Genomic DNA, 18618 nt, shown 5'->3' on the forward strand with positions numbered 1-18618 from the left:
ATCAGAATTATTTCATACTTTAAATTTTCTTAACAAAGTATCTCTTAAATCAGAAGTTACCAGCAAATGATATTATATTTAGTGTTTTTCTTGAGTTTTATACAACTCAGTGGAGAAAATCAACATGAATCTGGCCTTGCCTTTGAGATGCACAGTAGAACTTAACTAAGTGTTAATGTTAAATCACTGAAGATCATGAGTATAATATGTATAACGTGATTTTAGAATCTCAAGAGAGGAAACTTTACAGATGGGATATATTTAAATTTTCTTTTGGCAAAATAAAAAAATTTAAATTCTCATAATTTAAGGTAATATCAGCCACTGGAAACTTCAAAACACTAAAAGTTCTTAGGAAGTGAATACCATTTTAAGGAGAAGTAAATAAAAACTAAAATATGAACATAAAGTAGAAGAAAATGAATAATTCCAACCTAAGGCCTAAATCTCCTCATAGTGGTTAATTAGGATTTTACGCAAAGGAAGTTGCTACCAGGCCAGAGAAACAAATTCTCATTATATTTGGAGCCACGAATCATGAGGGAAATGATAGCATGAAGCTTCTTAGCGTAATTTTGAGAAGAGATCTTGCTACCAAGTAAATCTGCCTTAAAAATGGTATCACTTATTTTTTTCAGTTGTTTTATAGGTATTTGTTTAAAGCCTGATGTATACAGGGAAGGGGCACAAACTAACAAAAGCATAGGATCCTTACCACTGTGAAATATGAAAAATATATCGCAAATAGCAGATGAAGGCAAGGAAGCACACTCACCAATATGAAAAATAATGAGGACAAATTATGCTGGTAAAAGCTATGGAGGTGTAGACCCGTGATTAAGTCACCAACCATCTTCCCGCAGACTTAGTTCCTAGCATTTCAAGTAAGGGGGAAGTGAGATGATTTCCTGGATGTCTTAGTCTGTTCAGTCTGTCATAGCAGTACCATAAACTGTGTGGCTTATAAACAACAGAAATTTATTTCTCACAGTTCTGGAGGCTGGGCAGTAGTCCAAGATGAAGGCGCTGGCAGATTCAGCGCCTGGTAAGAATGCTCTTCAGAGTCACAGGCGGTGGTCTTCTAGCTGGGCTCTCAGGGCGGAAAGGGTGAAGGGCTCTGTGGGACTCTTTTAGAGAGGCTCTAATACCATTCCTGAAGGCTCCACCCTCAAGTTCTAATAGCCTCCCAAAGCCCCACCTCCAAACACCATCTCGCTGGAGATTCAGCTTCAACTTAGCAATGTTCAAGGAGTCACAAATATTCTCATTCTATAGCACCGGACCCTAAGATCAGGGAACAGCTTTGGTTAATAACTATTGTTTTAAGAACTACTGTTGTGATCATATGAATGGTAAACAACTGTGTCTTGGAGGGCCCTAGAGTAGTGCCCTGAAGTGTTGCTTCACGGATTTAAGAACCTCCCTCCCCACCTGAGAGCTTCAGGGAGCCGCACTGTGCTCACAGGTGTTCTGGGACTATCCCATTTGCTGTTAGCTTATTTGTTCTAAATGAAAATCACACTCTCTCATCCTAACTTCTCAATGCATGAAACCTTCACAATTTCTCTGAGATAGGTTGCCGCTGAGGAGGGAGCCACATACACCACCACCCCCGAGTGTGCCATTTCACCTTGTGGATTTCTTCCAGCTGAAGCCAATTAAGACCCAGCAGACTCAGGTAAAGCTTTTTGCCTAAATGGCAACCCACTCCAGTACTCTTGCCTGGAAAATTCCACGGAGGGAGGATCCTGATAGGCTACAGTCCATGGGGTCGCAAAGAGTCGGACACAACTGAGCAACTTCACTTTCACTTTCACTGCCTATAAAAATTTAGATAGAGGGTCTGTACCTAGAAGAGAGCTATTATCAGAGATAATATTTATATCTGGGAGACATATCTGCATGGCAGGGCAAACATCGGATTACCAAACATGCTCTTCTCACCTGCCTATGGATTGGCTTCTACATTTTTGAAGCCCAAGTCTCCTACCCCCATCTCCTTAACTCAAGATGGTATACACGCCACAAGTGACTGACTGACCTTGAATCTCCTATTTTTCTTTCTTTCTTTCTTTTCTTTTTTATGGAGCTCCCTGAATCCAAAATTAAGTTTGTTTTTCTTCTGTAGCCTGTCTCATGTTAATTTAATTATTAGACCAACCAAAGAACCCAGAAGAGAAGGAAGGAGAAGTTTTGCACCCCATCAGAAAGCAACCATCTCTCCTAATGTTACTGGTGCCAAAGCCAGAGCTTAACATTTTTACAAATAAAGAGGGGTTGTGCCAGCCTGCATATCAAGGAAAGGGACTAATTCTTCCATAAGTTCCATAACTCCAAGACATCCCAAAGGAACCTACAATCTGAGTAAAAATAGTCTGCTTGTCATGAAGATAGAGCTTCATGGTCAGTGCCTACCCGGCTCCTCACCAGATTGCTGTTGTTGCCACAGCTGCTGGTAACATGTGCCAACTAAGCCAACTAATTTTTCAAAATGCAAGAAAGAAGGCTCTTTTTCCAGGCATTTATGTTTAACCGAGGATGCTGTATAACAAAGTTGGCCACAGTTACTAACCTTTTCACATTTTATAGATCTTTTCGCAACTGCCACTGAGAAACTGATCTGCTCCGAGTGGATGAGGTGCAGAGACCCAGAACTGTCACCCCCTTTAAATACCTGCTGGTACCATTTATTTCTCTGCATGGAATGACTTACTCGTTTTTATTTATTTTTCTTAGCAGGCTTGTTATTTTGACCAGGCACTAGAGATTTCAAGAACTTTGAATACTGAGGAGAAACCTCTTTTATTCCAGAAGATTCCTGGAATGTTTATCCAAATTTACCACCTCATTTTCCATTGCACTCCCACCTTATAGCAACCATCAAGTTTAAAAACCTTAACATTCCACCTCATTAAACCCTCTGCTTCATTGTGCATATTTAAAAGTCCCTGCCACTGTATTTCCCACACCTTTCTCACACAGGTTTTAAAAGAATGTAGGGAAAATATATTACTGTATAGAAATTTGAGAAACATTCTGAGTAGGAGCTACCCTCTTCCTTCCTTCCATAATGTCATGCTTCTCGTGGTCTTGGGGATCACATCAATCAGATTTGTATTTCAACTCAGAAACTCAGTAGCTTTTGACTAAAAGAAACTCAGTGTGAACCTCAATTCCTTACCTATAAAATGAGGATACAGAAAAAGCCCTTTTCTTTAGGTTATGGAAAGCAGTAAGTGATATAAAAGTATCACAAGAGTAAATTTACAAAGTATCTATATCTCATTTTAAAAATAGATGAAAGTCTGTATCTCACTTGTAGTCCTTTCCCAATGTCCAAGCCAAAGTTCTTTCAAAAATGCTTGGAATCATAAACCAGGAAGCAAGGACTGGAAAGAAATGTTTACTCAGAGTTGTAGATGTCTACTTCACTTAGCATTCTGGCCTTTTATGCAAATAATCCATTATGAAAAAAGAAAGAAGGTCTTTGTATAACAGAATGACACATTTTCCCTACAAGCCCAAGACTATTTTATTAGTCAGAATGCCCTTTGTTAAAAGAGTAAGGATCATTCATTCTGAGTTAGATAATGAGCAGTCCCCAAACCCCCAATTCAGAATATCTCAAAGACAGGAAGTGAATATTTGCCTCTGCAGGCTTCATGTATGGCACACAGTAGGTCTACAACATACTTTCATAGTATATATAAATGATACAGGTCAGGGACATTGTGAAAGTGTGACAGTCCTGAGTTATCAAAGGTGCAAACTGCCAGTATTCTCATCATTGATCTTTTATAGTGTTGTTTTCAAAACTACTTCTCCCTTTCTGCATGATCTGTTTATTCGAAAGCCTATGCAATTTTACTATTGATATTACTAAGTTCTCATTTCCATTGGAATACAAATAGGACCTCTACAAGTTCATTTTCAAAATGATTCCCTGGTGTAGGAAACAGAGCAATAAAGGCTGAGGTTATGAACAGTATCATTTACTGCTTGGACTTTTTTTAAGTGCATAAAGAAATAATTCACCTGTCCTATTCATGTGGCAATGAGGTTAGTGTCATTTAAATAGAGTACATAAAAAGGTATCATTCAACTCATTTAACTGCTCATTGGTTATCCTTAGAGTGAGGTCTGAATGACAGCACCAGAGTGAAGCACCCAATAGAGAAAGAAACTAGAACAAAAAACTGCAGGGCATTTCTGTAAATCCATCTACAGTGAGAGTGCAGCCTATGGACACGATCCATCTTAGAAAAGCCGACCACTGGGCAGGAACACACAGGAAAAGGTCATTCTTTTCAAATCACTCTTAGCCCTTTGCACTACCACCGTGTGACTGCACATGGATATAATCAAAGCAGCTTATGCACGTGTATGCAGCTAAGGACAAAGCAAAAACTGGCATCCTTAAAATTACCCTTTCAATACCCACTAACCCAACACAGATGGGGTGAATGTTCTTTACGTCCCAAGGTCTGTAAAAATCTGAAAGTAAGACATAAAAGCAAGTATATGTATAAATAAAAATAACGTAATTGTTGTCTTTAAGAAGCTGACTCAATAAATCAATTATGTGAATAAATCTTAGCTAGAGGGAGCGATCTGGAGCAGTGACAAATGAAAGTGGAAACAAGGGACCTCTTACATCTTGTCTAGCACATTTCATCACTGGAAGCTTCTGGTAACAAATACTCATCTCCTTTCTCTAACATTATTCCTTCTTAAAAGAAAACAAAAGAACAAACAAGAAACATGTCACAGTGGTACAATGAAGAAGTTGCTGAAATTCAGAACCATAGGATGCATGACAAATTTTCAGTTAAATGTCCGTTGCGTTCTTTTTTTTTTTTCATTAACTACTCCAAGAGCTATAACCTCTTAATGCATCAATACCACCACCCTGGGGATGACACTAAATTAGCTCTTTCAGATGGCAAGGAGTTCATTTGATGAATCACTGCAAGTCTCAGGGCACTAGAGTGGACAGAAGCGGGTCGATGGGGCGGCTCAATCCTGTTTCTGAGAAGCTTAGCTGCTTGGGCATCTGGATTCTACTTGCATGCAAAGCATTTAGCAGGGAAACTGACAGAAGAATCTACTTTCCAAATTTCCCTCATTTTGCACCATGTTTTGGACTAAACACTATTCAGTCCTCATATTTCAGGACCATTCTGAACTATGGGGAGGAATAGTCTTGAAATATCTAAATGAGATTATATAAAACTGTCACTAAGGATTGTCATTAAGGACTTTGGCCACCTGATGTGAAAAGCCTACTCAACTGGAAAAGACCCTGATGCTGGGGGAAAATGAAGGCAAAAGGAGAAAAGGGCAACCGAGGATGAGACAGATAGCATCATTGACTCAACGGACACCAATCTGAGCAATCTCCAGGAAATGGTGAAGGACAGAGGAGCCTGCATGCTATCTCCTCTCCCTTACCTCCCTCCCTCTCTTTCTCCTTTCTTCCTCTCCGCCCCCCCACCACCTTTTTCTTTCTACCTTTTTTAAAGACCCAGCAGTTTAATTGGAGGTAAAAATTAAGTAAACATCATGCTAAATAGATAATATTTCGGTGAATCGCAGCATTGAGTAATTTTTGTATGCGATTTTGTTTCACTCTGCTTGTATTACGCAATGCCAGACCTTCTTTTTGTACAATGATCAAGGGTAAAAACAGGGGTTTTGTCCAGTCCAGAGACCTGGGAGGCAGAATTAAGTGACCAAACCACCATGGGATTTAACAGCTTAGCTCATCCTTCAGATAGTTCTCATTTATTTCTGAAAAACAAACAGTACAATTAATTTAATAAGTAGAAAAGGGGGCAGACAGAATGGTTTCTCAAACTGTCAAAAACCAGGCTGATTTCCAACAAGCTGGTAGTTGCAAAGCTGCTGAGACTTCATGGAAATGTCTGGGAAAAATAATTTCATTTAAAAACCATTTTGGGTTTCCTAATCTTGTTTGTTTCTTACTGCTTTTCCCCCTTATTTTATTAGCAATGAAGTTTATAGGAAAATAAGAGTGTCTCCTTCCATAGGAAGCTTTTAGGTAGCTCTTTTATTTCTACCATCCAATGCATTGATTTTTGAGGTCAGCATCTTGAACAAGTTTCACAAACTATACCCCAGTGGCAATGAGTTAACTTTTAAAAATGATCTTCCCATCTGTCTGTCTGGTAAGTTACAGTAGCCTACAAGTTCCCATATATGTATAGATCTTTGTTATCATAATAGCATGAGAATGTGATTTAGGAAGTAAGAGGGACTCCTCAAGCTATAGTGGCATTGTAGTCAAAAAGGGATTTTTTTTTCTTTTTTTGGTAATTGGAGGATAATTGCTTCGTAATATTGTGTTGGTTTCTGCCATACAGTAGCATGAATCAGCCATGAGTATACACATAGGCCTTCCCTCTTTAATCTCCCTCCCACTGCAATCCCATCCCATCCCATTAGGTCATCACAGAGCACCAGGCTGAGCGCACTAAGTTATACAGCAAAACAGGTTTTATTAAGTCCTTTTTACCTCTTTAAATGACAAGCATACTTTATAGCATATGTTATGGTTTGGGAGGTAGTGATCCCAAATTGGTCAGCAATATGCAAATGACTTAAAACATAATATGGAAACAGTTGTTTCTAATGGCTTGGTACGGATTCATGTCTTTTAAGAATGTAAAAGAGAAGAACCATTTTCTGACATTCCAAAAATTCGCTTCTTGTATTTTAGTTTCAGTTTTTGGTGTACTGAACATTGTGTGCACTTATTCAAAAATAGTTCTGCTAAAATTTTAGAACACAGATTAATTATTAGAATCCTGTGCCCCACAGCCAGAAATTCTAATTCAGCAGGTCCAGAGTGGAGCCCAGGAATCTACATATGTAATTAACATCCCAAGAATTATTTCACTCATTTTTTCAATTATTCATTAACAAAATCTTATTGTGACAGATATTATGCTGTGTGCTCAGTTCTGTGGATACACTGGTGAAAAACAAAGTCCCTGCTTTAATCCATTGGTTTAATGTATAAATAAAATGCTTGGAAGCAGTAAGAGCCAGGAATAGAAATAAAATAGGGAAAAGCAATAGCAGGGAATGATGGATGAGACAGCAAAATGGGATATTCAGGCAAAACCTCCCTGATAAGATATTGCTAATGTAAGTGGTTCAAGGACCAAAGTTGGAGGACATACTCCCTTTAAACAGGCTAAAGATGGGGATATAGTATACATATAGCTATGTATACACACAACATTGTAAAGCAATTATGCTCCTATTTTATATATATATATGTATGTGTGTGTGTGTGTGTGTGTGTATGTGTGTGGCAGGTTGCCACTTCCTATTCCTATAACACACACACACACATATATATGTGCTTCCCTGGTGAAGGAAATGGCAAACCATTCCAGTATTCTTGCCTGGGAAATCCCAGAACAGAGGAGCCTGGCAGGCTACAGTTCATTGGGTCACAAAGAGTTGGACACCACTTATCAACTAAACCACTACACACACACACACACACACGCATATAGGGCTTCCCTAGTGGCTCAGTGGTAATCTACAATGCAGGAGATGCAGGTTTGATCCCTGGGTTGGGAAGATCCCCTGGAGGAGGGCATGACAACTCACTCCAGTATTTCTGCCTAGATAATCCCATGAACAAAGGAGCCTAGCAGGCTACAGTCCATAGGGTTGCAAAGAGTCGGACATAACTGAAGTGACTGAGCATGTATGCATATATGTATATGTATGTGTGTGTGCATATTTATGTATAATTTTAAAAACAGGCTAAGGAAAAATAAAACTTATGTCTTGCTTCTCAGCTTGCACATGATGTCAGATATCTCATATGTCTTCAAATTTCTAATTTCTCTTGGTACTTAACAGTTTACTCTTACTTCCCTGCAATTCCTATGTCCTCCTACATGCACATAACACAAATCACACATATTTTTATTAAAAAAATGTTTAAAATGAAGACAGCGTGGCACAGTTATATTCTTTTTCTTTAAAAAGACTGTTCAAGAATGATATGATAAAACTGCCCAAAAGTTGGCAGTCCTAGAACATAGTAAAAAAAAAAAAAGGGGGATCTAGAATAAAGAATGCGATTGTCACGCTTTACTTTTCTCCCCCAAGAGACACTTGGAAATTTTTATACAGGTCTAGGTGCTTCAGTTTAAAATGGATTCATACCAACAGCTCATTCAGAAGTGAGCTCCCAAGATGGGAGGTGGGACAGACAGCATCCCATGGGAAGAAGAGTTGAAGGACCTGGGGATGTTTTCCTGTGAAAAAAAGATGACTCAAGTGAGATATAAATCTTCTCTTCAAACATAAGAGTGTCATAGAAAAGGAATAAGACTTTGTTTTGGGGGGTCCAAAGAGCAGAGCTGGAAGAAACAAAAGAAAATTCCTGGGAGAGATATTTGAGGCTTATACAAACGTAGCTCTAGGTTTGGAGTTACACAGACATGGGCCTGGAAGCCTCAGGAAGGAGCCCCCGTGTCAGAGGAGGTGAAGTAGGGGTCAATGACCACTTATGGCAATGGGAATGCAAATGCCTTCAAGCCCAAAGGAATGGTTGAATTAAAGGACAGCTGAGGTCCTGCTGACTAAGAGAATCTATGACGCATGACTCAGAATTCCATGACTCAAAACAGCAGGACTGACTGCCCCATGAAACAATAGCCCCTCTTACTCTTCCAGGCCTCTCAAACCAGGAGGCATGTTGGTGCTGCCCCGACAGACAGCCACGTGGGAAGAACTGAACGTTTGAAGTTGATGCAGTTGGCCTTTAAAAGGACAGTGTGTCCTTCCAAGGCTTGCTCACTCTTTTGGGGGGTGCCCTTTCCCAGCCTCCATCATCTTCTCCCACGTGGTCCCACAGACACATAAACACATCCCCAGAACATGCTGCCTCTGTCAGAACCACCCAGCCTGGTGTTCTCAAGAGTCCATCCTCCTCAAGGGGAGATACCAAATGAACAAAAAACAAATTCAAAGTTTTTCAAGTCATTCAAGTGATATGTTCATGATTTTTTTCATATGCATGCATTACTTGCACTTATTTTTAACTGACTTTTCAACTCAAAGTATTTTAAGATAATATGTTCTCTCACTACTATAAAATGGGAACTAAGTACCACATTCCATTAAAAAATAAATACATTGAAACCTCAACAATTAAGTTCTACACAGACATTTTAACCAGCTGAATCTTGGGTTATGAAGTCTGGTCTCTTTTTATAAGAAAGAAATAACAGAAAGTTAAAATTTATAAACTCATACAAGCACAAATCTAGGTTTTTTTTTTTTTTTTTTTACTTAATCTGAAGTACCGAAAGAGAATTAAAAACGAAAAATGTTTGATGTATATGTCTGCTATTTAATCTTAAATTACCTATGATTATTTTATACTCCATCAGTGGTACTCACCCCATAACTAATTAAAACTAATATCCCCATGTTAGAGGAGAAATGAAGCCTTAATCCCTAAAGCAGCCCAGGTAGACAAAACTTTAAGGAATACTGAATTAGAGAATGCCAGGCACCATGGAAAATCCATGGAAATATCTTTAATCACCTACGTAGTGAGTCTCCCTTGAACTGTAGTTTCCATGTAAGGACAACCACAGACACAGGCAGGACTCAGTTCTTGCTTGTAATCCTTTTGCCTAGATTCCAGGTCTGGCAATACAAGGTTATCCAGTCCAAACTGTTGACTCATTCAGTAATCCCCAAGATAACTGGGCAACTGCTGTATGCCAACTGCTCTGCTAGGCACTGAGAATACAGCACTTGATGCATAAGATTCCTGCCCTCACCTCCAAATTTACATGGGAAATTTGTGGATGCAGCATAGCTACATCTCTGTCAGAGTTTATCCACCTCAGTGTGAATGACATTTGGGACAGAATAATTCCTTTTTTATAGGAGGTTGTTCTGTGTGTTGCAGAATGTTTAGTGGCAGCCCCATTCTCTACCCCTGTCCCAAAGGTAAAAACCAAAAATGTAAAAATGTTTCCAGATATTACTAGATGTCCCCTGAAGGACAAAACTACCCCTGGTTGAAAACCACTGCTCTAAGTCCTTCTTCCCTACACGCAAAGCAAGAGTGCCGCCTTGCACAACTTCAAGGAACACCATTCAGTTGTATTCTATGTGAATTTCTTCCTTAACACTGTGTAACAAATGTACATCCCTCAAAATGAGAAGCTCTGCTGCTTTACTGTGTAATGGGTGAAATTACATGCTCTGGTGATACGCATTGGGCTTCCCTGGTAGCTTGGACGGTAAAGAATCTGCCTTCAAGGCAGGAGACCCGGGTTCAATGCCTGGGTTAGGAAGACTCCTAGAGAAAGGAATGGCTACCCACTCTAGTAGTCTTGACTGGAAAATCCTATGGACAGAGGAGCCATGAATTTAGAGATTTAATAAAAGACATAGAATACTTAGCAAAGTTCTACCATTTTTTTCAAACTGCATTCATGAATATTGCTTCTCTTTTCTCATTTCTTCTCTCTGTCATGCACACACATACACAAACTGCGGCATGGAACTCTTACTTTGTCTAACATATGATTAGTTCTAAGCAGAAGCCCAAAGAAAGTGAAGAAGCAAAAACATTAATTGATGAATGCTGCTGTAAATTCTAGGTAATTCAATGTCCTTTTGGAAACGAGAACAAAGATCCCAGAAAATTTTTTTAAAGCTGAGACTGTGACACCAGACAAAAGAAGAAATACCCTCACTTCCCAGATACCTTCCTGTTAGGTATTTTAACAGACCAGTGCTTCTCAACCCTGCTTGTCAATAAAATCATGAGTAGAAGTTGAAAGCAGCAACCACCACAACAAAAAAACAGCTATCTGAGCTTCACCTACAAAGTTAGAATAGCTGCCCAGAGAGCCTTCAATCTAAAGAGTGCCACAAGTAATTACTATGGGCACTAAACGGTGCGAACTACTGTTCTAGGGTGTCAGGAAATACTGGGGAAAACAAGACAAGAAAATAAAGCCTGCAGCATACATATGAATCACTTATCTCTGCATTTTCTACATTTGAGATTTCAGATACTAAGTTTCTCCCATCAAGGAATGACACTTGCCCAAAATAAACGAAAACCTTTAGCATTTACACTTTTATCCAGAGAGTGCAAACACACGCACACATACCTGCCAGTTATCAGATACAAAGATGGCATAAAGCCCATCTGTGCCTCTTCATGATCTAGAAGTTACTGAATTCTAGAGGTCATTTGAATGACCTCCCAATCGTAAATCAATGTGGTATAAACTATAATCATTAAAAATGTCTAAGAAGCTTTTTATAATCACACAAAACTCTAGGGAATATCCCCCATTGCCTTCGAATCATAGCAACTGGAAGTCTAGCCTTTTTAGTGGGTAAAGAAAGACATTTCTTAAACTACACACAATTGACTAAGTCACAAATAATAGCTCAAAACATCCTTTTCCCAGAAAATAACTGCTTTTTGGGACTATAATTACAGTAGGAAGCCAGTGAGAAGGGTAAGAATGAAAGGATCTATCTAAAAATAGCATTCTGAAAGAAAACACAAATTCAAGTACAATTTCATAGGACAGAAATGGGCTCTACCAGGCAGAACAGCCAGAGACAGGGGGAGGAGAATGCTGGTGCAAAAGCATAAAGAAGGGTAGAAACAATGGAAAATACGAGTCTAGCTTCTTTCTATGACTTACAAGGCCATGCACAGTCTGGGGCCCACAACCCTCTCAAGACTCTCTCCTCCCAGCTCCTTGTTTTCCAGCTGCAACAATCATTTTTAAGACCCTAGGGAAAAAAATCTAACTCTTTCTCTGCTCAGACTTAAGAGCTATACTTCTCCCAAGCCTGAAGGTTTAATCCAGCTCTACCTCCTCAGAGAGGCCTCTTCTCTACTGGGGAGGGATCTTCAGAAGTTACCATAGCAGGTTGGTTTCCCTGGAAAGCTCACTCTGGTCTATGAATGAGCTATCTGAGATCAATGCATGGGGAAGAGACAGGAAGGAAGCTGAAACACCCAAAGGGAAAAGCTGAGCTGGGATACAGCTTAAAGGGAACTCTCTGACTACCCTAAAGGAGTTCTGAAGTGGGCATGATCCCTGCTGCTGCCAAGTCGCTTCAGTCGTGTCCGATTCTGTGCAACCCCATACACGGCAGCCCACCAGGCTCCCCCATCCCTGGGATTCTCCAGGCAAGAACACTGGAATGGGTTGCCATTTCCTTCTCCAATGCATGAAAGGGAAAAGTGAAAGTGAAGTCGCTCAGTCGTATCCGACTGTTCACGACCCCATGGTCTGCAGCCTACCAGGCTCCTCCGTCCATGGGATTTTCCAGGCAAGAGTACTGGAGTGGGGTGCCATTGCCTTCTCCAGGGATGATCCTTAGAGCTGTCCTAATTTGCACAAGCATGCTGGGTCTTCATCCCTCTACATTAGATAGTAGATGTCCCCCTGGAAAGGAGACACGACCTTGCACAAAGGGGTACTCTCTTCATCTGAGGCAACTCTGACCCTGAGTACTGATTGTTCGAAGCACCCCAAACAACAGAAGGTACAGAACTGGAAATAAGTGAAAGTCACCCATCTGTGTCCAACTCTTTGTGACCCCACGGACAATATAGTCCAGAATAACGGACTCCAGGCCAGAATACTCGAGTGGCTAGCTTTTCCCTTCTCCAGGGGATCTTCCCAACCCAGGGATCGAACCAAGGTCTCCTGTATTGCAGGTGGATTCTTTACCAACTGAACTATCAGGGAAGCCCAACAGGAGGTATAGCTGGTTCTCAAAGGCTGATCTGGGTAGATTACAGAATCTACCACCGTAAGTTTATCTCACTGTTCCTCGATTTCCTCATTTGTAAAATGAAGATGACACTAACAATCTCAAAAGATGTCCAACATCTTCCATGATGACTAAGCTCAATGTTAAGTTCTCAATAAATGCTGAATATGCATCTTTACCAGCTCTATTCAGGAAAAAAATGTGGATGCACTTTTGATTAGAGAGCATTTTTTCAAAATTCCCTCCTTTCTCTCTTTATCCATTGACTCAACCAATATTACCCGAGTGTCTACTAGGTATTAGGGATTTTTCAATACCTGAGGAAAGAGGGTTGAATGTTCTTGTCCAAAAGGAATTTACTTTTTAGTAACACGTGCATGCTAAGTTGCTTCAGTTGTGTCCAACTCTTTGAGACGCCGTGGACTATAGCCTGCCTGGCTCCTGTCCATGGGATTTCCCAGGCAAAAATACTGGAGTGGGTTGCCATTTCCTCCTCCAGGGGATCTTCCCCACCCAGGATTGACCTTAGTCTCCTTCATTGGCAGGTGAGTCTTTACCACTAGCACCACCTGGTAAAATTTTTAGTAACAGGAAGAAGGAAAATAACCATGTAAATAAAAAGGTAATAGAAACTGTTAATAGTAATAAGAAATCTCAGATATGCAGATGATACTACTCTAATGGCAGAAAGCAAAGAGGAACTAAAGAGCCTCTTGATGAAGGTGGAAGAGGAGTGCGAATGGCTTAAGGCTAAACATTAAAAAAAAGATCATGGCATCCGGTCCCATCACTTCATAACAAATAAAAGGGGGAAAAGTGGAAGCAGTGACAGATTTTTCTCTTCTTGGGCTCCAAAAATCACTGCAGATGGTGACTGCAGCCATGAAAATAGAAGATGCTTGCTTCTTGGAAGGAAAGCTATGACAAACCTAGACAGCGTATGAAAAAGCAGAGACATCACTTTGCTGGCAAAAGTCTGTATAGTCAAAGCTATGGTCTTTCCAGTAGTCGTGTATGGCTATGAAAGTTGGACCATACAGAAGGCTGAGCACCGAAAAATTGATGCTTTTGAACTGTTGTGCTGGAGAAGACTCTTGAGAGTCCCTTGGACAACAAGGAGATCAAACCAGTCAATCCTAAAGGAAATCAAGTGTGAATATTCATTTGAAGGACTGATGCTGAAGCTGGAACTCCAGTATTTTGGCAACCTGATGCAAACAGTGAAAAGACCCTGATGTGGAAAAGATTGAAGGCAAAAGGAGAAGAGGGCAGCAGAGGATGAGATGGTTAGATAGTATCACCAACTCAATGGGCATGATCTTGGACAAGCTCCAGGAGTAAGTGAGGTACAAAGAGGCCTGCCGTGTGACCAGGGGGTCACAATAGTCAGACACAACCAAGTGACTGAACGACAACAAAAGAGTAATAAACATTAACTGAAGGATGAAGAAACATGTTTAAGAAATTGTATTATTGGACTCATTAATGAGTCACATAAACCCAAATCAAACTAACTTAATTAAGGGAATTTATCAGCCTACAAACAAAAACATATATAAAAAGCAGAGGGAGAAGCAGCACCAGGAGCCTCTGAATTCTGAAACCCAAACACCATTAAGCCATCTTGCTTATTCATACTTTTCTCTTGCTTGTTTGCAGGATTACTCTCTGATACTAGCTCTATTATTCCAGCTTGAGTACAATAAATCCCTAGTGAAGGATGTTGAATATCATCAAACTGGCACTACCTACCCCATCGTACTCCGGGAGTTGGTGACAGACAGGGAGGCCTGGCGTGCTGCGATTCATGGGGTCGCAAAGAGTCGGACACGACTGAGCGACTGATCTGATCTGATCTGATCTGATCCCATTGTATAAGACCATGGTGCTAAGGGAGGATGACTGGGTCATAATTCAATATGTACACAGTCTTATAGTCAAAGCAATAAAAGTAATGTTGTTAATAATTATCAAGGCTTTGCCATGTATAAAATACAATGCATTTATATAATTGTATCTAATAAAAAATAAATTCTGTAAGTACTATTATCTCCTTTTACTAAATAAAAAAAACTAAGGCTCAAAGAGATTAAGTTAACATACAAAAGCAAGCATTATTAGTAAGTACTGAAGGTCAAATTCAAACTCACTTCAATCAAATCTAAGCACATGCTCATAACCACTAGATAATTAGGCCGTGCTAATGTTGGTTACTATATAGTTATATCATAATAAATGTAATTATTTCACTACCTTAATTAATCCATGCTGATCAGTCTTCCATCCAACATGAAGGCGTGATAATTGGACATTCACAAATGAAAAGCATAACCATACCAAGGCCAATAAAACGGGAAATAGCACAAGAAAAAAACAGCAGAAGAAATCAACATGAAATATCATTTAATGCTATAATCATTGAGGCCAATCAGACAATGATTGGCCAATTTAACCATATCTAATTCATGTTGGGGTTTGCATGCTTCTATTAAGTTGGGAGGAGTCTTTATTACATTGGAAAATCAGGGAGGAACTGTAAAATGTACACTAGTCTAGAAGCTAGGAGATATAAAATCTAATTCTTATTCAGTAAATATGCATTTGACTTTTTTTTAAGATTTTTTTGATGTGGACCATTTTAAAGTCTTTATTTAATTTGTTACAACACTGCTTCTGTTTTCTGTTTTGTTTTTGTTTTTTTGACTCTGAGGCATGTGGGATCTTAGCTCTTTGACCAGGAATGGAACTCACACCCCCTGTATTGGAAGGCGAATTCTTAACTACTGGACTGCCAGGAAAGTTCCTGCATTTGACTTTGAATGAGTCAACATCCCAGTTTTTTAACCCAGAATTTAGGGACAATAGTCCCTGGCCTATTTACTATGTTTAATATGTATCCCCTAAAGGTTAAGAGGAAATATACATAAGCACTTAGCGTATTTATCACACAAAACATCTGAGTGAGTTGTTAAAATACCAAGTAGGAAAAAACATATGCGTTTTCTTATACCTGTAGCACTAGAAAAAAGGTTAAATGTTTGATATAATAAAGTTGAAAGTAAACTTTTTAAAGCTAAAAGAAAAGTAATTTAAGTGAAACATAAACAGAGTGAAGAAGATGCTCCAATCAAACCAAATATTTCTGTATTAATACTTAAATACAAATATATAAAATAAGTCATCCTCTAGATTTAGAAATGTAGAATTTTGCTTAGACCAAAAGAATCTTATACTTATTCCTATGCATTTTATAAGAAATACGAAAACAGTATTCTGGAGGTATTTCTAGATGTTACGGTGGTTGAAAATTTTGGCCTGAAGCCTCATTTTTTTATCATTTTATTTTACAGTCCTAGAATTTCCATTTCCAACTCAGCTTGGTATTTTTAGTTGGAGAACTAAATTCATTTTAAACAGGACTGTAAAAATGTGACAATTACAAAGGGAATGATTTGAGAAACCAACCGTAATGGGAAATTAAATGTCCCACCAAAATACTTTAAAGGCTTTTTAGCAGAAGAAATCTGTGCTATAAAATTTAATCTAAGATAATAGAAACTCCTAAAATGTGACTTATAGAAATATAAGTTGCTAAAAGGTGAAACTGTGCTTCTTTTCAAAATTTACTTCCCCAAAACAACACTTTCCCCAACCTGTCAGCATACAAACTTCCCATATCTGGCATGAAATTTCCAGCTTTAGATTTGCTCAAAAAGTCATGGAAAGTTGGAGCAAGGAGGAAGCTTGCAATCTTAATCCAACACTCCCATTTTATAGAAGTATGAAGTTGAAACGCAAAGTAATGAAATAATATGCCTAAAATCAAACTACAAATCAATGCTAGAACCCAAGATGAAGATGGTGATGATGATGATGATGACAGCAAGCGCTCACTGAGACAGTTTCATAACGTAAAGATGATGATCAGAGGCCTGAGGTTCCGAGAGGTTGGCTAATTAGCCAAACATACGCTCTTCATCAGTTTACTATCTACTGCACCATTCTCCGCCTGTGCATGTGTAAAGTCGCTTCAGTCATGTTCAACTCTGCAACCCCATGGACTGCAGCCCACCAGCCTCCTCCTCCATGGAATTCTACAGGCAGGAATACTGGAGGGGGTTGGTTATCTGCCTTGTACCTGGACTCATTTTCCACCACCACTCCCCTTCCAAGAAAAATAAATCCATCGTGATAAAATTCTCTAATCAAATGGATCCTTCTTATTTCCCTCTTGCCCAGTTTATTTCCTATCTCTGATTAGGCCTCAGTTTCTCAGAGAGGCTTTCTCTGACCTCCCATAAGTCAAATCCTCATTTAACTCTTCTAACTAGCATTTATCAGAGGGGCAATTTCATAGTTGTTTGCATGATAATCAAATGAATATGTGTCTACCATAATAGAGATAAGATTTATGAGGGTAAAAACTGCCTGTTTGTTTTCTGGTGTATCTTCAGCCAAGTTCTCCTAATAGCTAAACAAAAATAACTGTTGAATGAATGAATTTTTTTAAAAATGTTTGCTCCCTACAAATGAATGAAGAATACTATATTAGACAAATGTAAACTGATTTATAAGATTCATTTTCTTTTACAGTCATCTTACACAAGCACAAGTTTAAAGTATTATAAAATATGTAAAATATGATGACAGGAGAGTATGATGTATAGAGATATCATATACAGTTAAGGAACTTCCTATATTCACAATGTGGAATGAAATTCCAAAATCACATAAGGGTTGGTTGACTGGTTAACAAGAAATTAACAATTAGCATGGACGGATATCTTTGACCAAACCCAAGGTCAGTACACAATAGTCACTCAAATATAAAATATAACATACCTGCTGTTTGTAGTTGTGAAGAAAACACTAAAATAGGCATGGAAGGATCACAAATATAAGAAAGCACTTCTTAGAGTCTGTCTGCAAGAAAGTTACTCAAGACAACAGCACCAGCTACTCACTATCTCAAAAGCAGACCTCAATCATACTATTAAAAATATTCATTTTCACTTTTCTAACAGTGAATGCTGCCCTTAAGAAAAGGAGATTATACTGTACAGGGTTCTTAGAGAGCTTCAATGCATTTCTCCTTTTCACTCCTTTTCTTGCTGTTTTTTGGGCAGGGAATGTTGTGGTTTCTATGCAGGCTCCAATCTTTGATCTCTGTGCATAAGGCTTCCTTCCACAGCAGGATCATTTATGACGGGCTATATTAGCCTGTGATAAGAGGCTTTGATTTACTTCCTAATTCCCTGCTTCATCACCAGGCTCTCAGAAGAGCCTGCTCCATAGCCCTCCCCAGTTCAGATAGTGATAGCAATGATGTATTTCATTGGTTTGCTTCCTCTCCAAGGCCTGAAATATTTTCACACATCTGCAGTTCAATATAATCTGCTGTTTAGGGGAGATGCCTATGATTTGTGTCAATGTTATACATGGTATTTTTCCCCAACATGGATCGCCTTAGGGCAAAAATGGCATTTTGTTGAGAACACAATTTTCTCTATTCATTGGATTTTACTCTGAATCATCTGTTTGCTTGTTCTACTTATGTCCACGGACATTTTATTCATGCAGTATGTTGTGCTAAAAGCCTTTTTAAATGACAACAGAAGATTCACAATGTCTATTTATTAACTTAAAAGATTACCCATGTTTTGGTGGGTTTCAGTGTCTCTTTGTCTTTAATATTTTTATAGACATTTTGCTTTGGTCTTTTCTCTGAAAAGCAATAGAAACTTTTTTCCCCACTGAAAAGAGACTCTGTCTTCTGAAAGTACAAAGACAGAA

At 39.0% G+C, this 18618-nt stretch overlaps 1 protein-coding gene across 29 annotated transcripts in view; it reads right to left on the minus strand.

Annotated features, from left to right (window-relative positions):
* The window catches only part of CHL1 (cell adhesion molecule L1 like), a 355943-nt gene that overhangs the window by 161889 nt on the left and 175436 nt on the right, over positions 1-18618 (minus strand). For 6 of the 29 annotated variants that reach the window (XM_086366699.1, XM_086366685.1, XM_086366693.1 and 3 more), the window contains exon 1: positions 776-912. The exons of 22 other annotated variants lie outside the window; for them this stretch is intronic. The gene's annotated coding sequence lies outside the window, so the exon portion shown is untranslated. Of the gene's footprint in view, positions 1-775; positions 913-989; positions 1124-18618 lie in introns of those variants that run through there. One more of the 29 variants, XM_086366675.1, reaches the window with a different exon arrangement.

The sequence above is a fragment of the Bos grunniens genome, chromosome 22 (genome assembly GCF_055505025.1).
Source record: "Bos grunniens cultivar Pamir isolate PY7600 chromosome 22, Bosgru_T2T1.0, whole genome shotgun sequence".
Classification (NCBI taxonomy): domain Eukaryota; kingdom Metazoa; phylum Chordata; class Mammalia; order Artiodactyla; family Bovidae; genus Bos; species Bos grunniens.